Here is a 5,141-nt window from a genome sequence, read left to right as displayed (position 1 = left end):
CGTGCGTGCGCGCACACACACACACACACACGTACACACACAATTTCCTGCCCTGAGATTCATATTTTAAATGGTTCTAATCTGGCCTTCTTCTGGCTGTACTGTTTCCTCTAAGTGGCAATCTGTGGAGACAAAGAATGTGCCAACACACTTACCATTTTAGATCACTTTTGGATTCCTGGAATCTCACAATTATCTACCAAAAAGGACCTAACCCCAGTGCCTCTTCACAGTCCTCTTCTCTGGACCATCCTCACAAAGGTAGTCCATGCCACAGGTGCAATCACTCAGAACAACTCTCTTGGTGACCATTCTGTCTGGATCCACTGACAATAATGGATTACCTGAGACAATAAGGCTGTGCATGTCATTGCTATTCTGTTCAAACAGCGGCACAGATGCAGGAAGAAAAGTGACTGGGCCATATATTGTCACCACCAAGGGCATGTCAGTAGTCAGGAATCTCTGAAATTTATGTTTATCTGCTACAGAGTGCTGAGAGAATAAAGGTGGGCGGGTATCCCAGGTGTATTAAGACAAATCTCTCAACAGCAGAAGCAGAGTTAGGATGGAAAAAAAAAATCCTTGCCCTTTAATGGCAGGCACATACATATGACAAGAAGTAAATTCAGACTAAGCATATAACCCCATCTGCCCTTTAATTGTAAAGGCCAACCAGTGAGGCTCTTTCCCTTTCTTCCAGTTCACCAGTTCTTCCTCCCTTCCATTCCAACAGTATGCAGCCCAGCCTACTGGCACTATGAGAGAGGATGGATCTGCTTGTCGAACTGTGGCGGCTGCTGTCCCGCCCCAGCATTTTCAGTCTCCAGAAGGAGAAAAAAAACACATTTGTATTGTCCTCAGGGCGGTGAAAATGTAGACCTAACCTCCCTAACCTGGGTGAAGCAGGATGAAAAACCAGCTCCTTGTCAATCTGTTTCTGTTTAATGTACACAGATCAGAGGGGATTCGGTGTCTGTAAACACCTGGAAATTTTGTTTCCTGGTTACTTCAGCTTTTTATCTTCTCTCCTTAAACAGTTTTCAAAATCCTAATGGAAAGTAGATGTTTTAGTAACATTTAATAGGCTATTTTTTAACTTAAGTGGCAATAGAAAAACATCCATAGTTCCCTGAGGCACATGTCAAGGCCAAGAAAGGCCTTTTGAAAAAAAAAATGCAGCAAACCTCTAGGATAAAGTAGAAAACACAATTTTTGCCCAGTCAAAACCTATAGGCTCCCATCCCTAAAGTGCTGACTAGTACCCATGGTCCATTATTCCATGTCCACTCAGGCACTGCTGACCAAATCCCACTTTTCACCCATGGTACTGGTTCTGGTATATATGGATCAGAAGTCCATTTGGAGAAAATTAATTCATCTTATAGAGGTTCGTCAGTACTGTGTCCTGAGATTTTTAGCTCCCCATCAAAACTGCACTCATGTGGCCATAAGTACCTAAAAGCTCCTTGATGTGTCCCCTGTGGCCCCACTTTGTTCTCTGTTCCACTGGTTTGAACCACAACACGTCCTCTCTGTTGAAGTGCATGCAACGTAGTACAGTCAGCTTAGTAAAAATTTTGAAAGGATGACCCCTCAAAACAGCTCTCTTGACGACCATTCTCTCCAGATCCACTGACAATAGATGGCCTGTGGCAATGAGGCTGTGCATCCTGTTGTCATTCTGTTTGAAAAGCAGCACAAATGCAGAAGGAAAAGTGATTGGGCCACATAGTGTCACCACCAAAGCCACATCAGCAGTTAGGAATCTCTGAAATTTATGTTTATCCCTGCAGTGTGCAGAGAATAAAGGTGAGGCTCGGAAGTGCCTGAACCCACCTGGAAGATCAGCTCCTCTTTAGCTTTCATGGGCTCAGTGTTGCCAGGGTATCGGCTCAGCGCCAGATTCACTACTGACATCTCTGGTCATCAGCTAGTAGAGAAAGTGCAATCAAGAATGTTCCTTGCTTGAAGTACTGAACCACTGAGACGGACTTCAGACATGAAGCGTGACATATCAGCCACCCTCAGCTCCTTCAATCTCTTTTTCCCTCAATTTCTTTAAAATGCACTTCCTAGTATTAGTAAAGATCTGAAACTGAAAGTTCCAAGCATAATCTTGAAGAAGGCTTTCCTCAGGATCCCATGAAGATGTCCAAAAGTTCTTGAGGCCTCTGTATTTCTGAAATTGAATTCTTGCAGCTATGTCATGGGGGGGGGGGTGGGTGGGTATCTACTTCATTTGGAGACATCTCTTCCAGTCTTTCTTGTTTATATTTATCCAACATTTTCTTCCTCAGCCTCTTCCTCCACTTTCTTGTCATAGACTACTCCGGTAGTCATAGTTTCATATCCTTCCCTCTGTTCCTCTTTACTATTTTCCTCCTGAGATTCCTCTTCAATAAAGTCCTCATGTCCCATGTCATCATATTCATCTTCCCCACCACTTTCCACCATCCTCATCCAAAATCTATTCTACAAGCTAATTTGATATCCCTTTGGGAACCTTTTTTAACCACCTTGGGACTTTCCTTCAAGAAATAGTTTGCCTCTTTCAGCTCCTCCTTAGTGGGACAGGTTAGCTTCCATTGGATCTGGGATTACCTCTGTTTACAAAGATTCGTGTCTATCAGGGTCTGCCTTCATTAGGATCTTAAGGTCTTCCTTCATACCAGCTACAGCATCGATAGTGGGTGTATATAGGTGGGAAGGCCCTGAACAAAGAGGCAGAAAAGGTAGTAATCCCCAGTGCTGTTCCAGCCTTCTAGTAAACCAAGAAGGAAGAGGATGGAATCTGCCACTTGAGCCATGTCTAACACAGTGTGCAGATCCCTGGCCTTACAGCTGTGAAAACCCCCTGATGCTTCAATGCAGGGCATAACAGCATAAAACTATTGGTGCTACTTCACTCATTTCAGTGTAGTGTTCCAGTGTCCTTATCCTGAAGCCGTGAAAGTCCTCTGGCAGGGAAATCCTGTTGTGCAGGGACACCACCAGTACCTGATGAGGAAGGTCATCCTTGCCACCCAACTGTCTCTTCTCTGCCAGAAAGACCTCTTTCTTCTGCTTTCAGAGTTGACTGGCATGATGCCTCTGGTCTATTCTACTGAGCTCTTTTCTTACCTTCTTGCTTAGGATTTTCGGTGCTAGACAGCCCTTGCTATCCCTCTGCATGGATCCTGGAACTCAATGCTGCTTGCTTTTCTGAGTTTTATTATGCTGCTTGACTGGGCCAGAAGGATGGGCTTCCATGTTGCTACTCATGTGTACCCAGTCAGCCTGTGTCAGTGTGTTTTAATCAGAGACACAAAAGCCAGTAAGAAACATTATGCAATTATGGGTACTGATAAAACCTACATAAGTCTGTAGCTCATGCATCTGCTGCTGTTTCTAATGCCTCACAGTGTCCAGTTTGGGAAGAAAGTGGAGGTGACATGAACTGAAGGGAAGAGTAATGGCAAATTGGAATATGCAAAAGTGATCTGGAACCTATGAGGTAAAACTACCAATGTTGATGAATTAGACATCCAGAAAAAATGCTGATGCACTTGACCATAAAACGTTACAAAAACCCATTTCCAGGATCTGGAGAAGCTGAAAGAAGATATCAGGCAGGAGGTAAAGCATCAGCAATGTAGCTGCTCCCTCTGGCCTACAAGGCGTGTCAACACAATCTCGACAAGGTATGTGGGTGGCAACAGCACCTAACCTTGCTTGCTAAGCATTGACATGCTGTTGTTTGACTTTGCCTTCCAAATCTTCTGCAAATTTCTCTAGGTTAGGCTAACCTTATCCCAGAACTATGAAGGCATGGAAATTCAGAAGGGAGACAGTTCTATCTGAGCTAAATCAACAGAATTTAAAGCCCCAATAATCAATTTTTGTCACCTGGGCCAATATATACAGTATTTTAAACTATACAAAACTTCCAAATAAAGGTAATGGCAAAGTGATGCTTCCTTTATAATGATGCAACGGTTCCTCATAACAATAAAAAACTTGCTAATCTTTTCCCAAAGAGGATACAAATCATTTTAACCACCCTGGTGTAAAATATATTCCTCTCCTAGCTGAGCCACATCCCCCCTGATTTCTTATAATTCAAATTTTGAGATGCGCGGTTACCTTCTATTAACACTTCTTGTGTTTGACAGGAGAGTGGAAGAGGGAAAGAAATATTTTATATATAACCAAATATGCTCATATTGATATAAGGAAGAAATGCATATAATGTTATAGTGCTTGTTTCTGCATCTATTCCTATGACCATAGCTGGTATTTATAATTATCTTCTTTTCCTATCCATTCATGACTCTGCCCTCAGTTACCACATTGGCTGGTTATGTTTTCCTATCTGATGGGGAGACCCAATCTTCATTTCTGAAGGCTCTGGGCCATTAGCAGTCCTACAAAATTTGGATTATTATAGTTTTATATTAACTTTAAGCATAGGATATAGGAGAACTAAAAGGCATTCCAAATTATCACCTACATTACTGTAGATGATATTACTGTAAAGTAGCAACTGAATTTCCTAAGAGAGTACAGTAAACCTGAATCTAAACATCTCACCTAGTAGAGTAAGATTCTTTAATTTTTTAGATTCACTGTCATTAGGAACCTAAAGTGGCCAGGTAGCAAGCTCTAATGTATTTGAACCATTGTTGAGTCTTCTGGTGAAATGTTCTACCATGGGAACTAATAGCTCTATTGCAGAGCCTAAAGTTCTGGGCACTTGAGGACACAAAGTATAAACTTCACTAGTGTATCATAAGGGATGATAGGAATGACTCTCATTTCCAACCATGGGAAAAGAGTTGGATTAGCAAGCCCAAATGATATATTTGTTGCCTACTATATCCAAAACTCTCAATACACATCATGCTTCTCTCTTTGTAGTGGGAGGGGCCAGATGCAGCAATTTATCTTTATGAGTCACCCCAGAATACTACCATTAGAAAGTAAGACCAAATAAGCACCATGTCTTTTATAACTTTAACTCATTTTTTTTAAGTTTATTTATTTTTAGAAAGATACAGAGAGCAAGCAGGAGAAGGGCAGAGATAGAGGGAGACAGAGAACCCCAAGCAGGCTCCACACTGTCAGTGCAGAGCCTGATGCGCACGCAGCTCAGACTCATG

At 42.2% G+C, this 5,141-nt stretch overlaps 1 pseudogene; it reads right to left on the bottom strand.

The window, feature by feature from the left end:
• Window positions 1–210: 210 nt before the first annotated feature.
• On the bottom strand, window positions 211–3,252 carry LOC106973358 (pre-rRNA-processing protein TSR1 homolog; annotated as a pseudogene).
• Between the last annotated feature and the right edge of the window lie 1,889 nt (window positions 3,253–5,141).

Source organism: Acinonyx jubatus, chromosome F2 (assembly GCF_027475565.1).
Source record: "Acinonyx jubatus isolate Ajub_Pintada_27869175 chromosome F2, VMU_Ajub_asm_v1.0, whole genome shotgun sequence".
NCBI classification, from domain to species: Eukaryota; Metazoa; Chordata; class Mammalia; order Carnivora; family Felidae; genus Acinonyx; species Acinonyx jubatus.
Note: the sequence above shows the minus strand (reverse complement) of the source record. Positions and strands in the feature narration are given on the sequence as shown.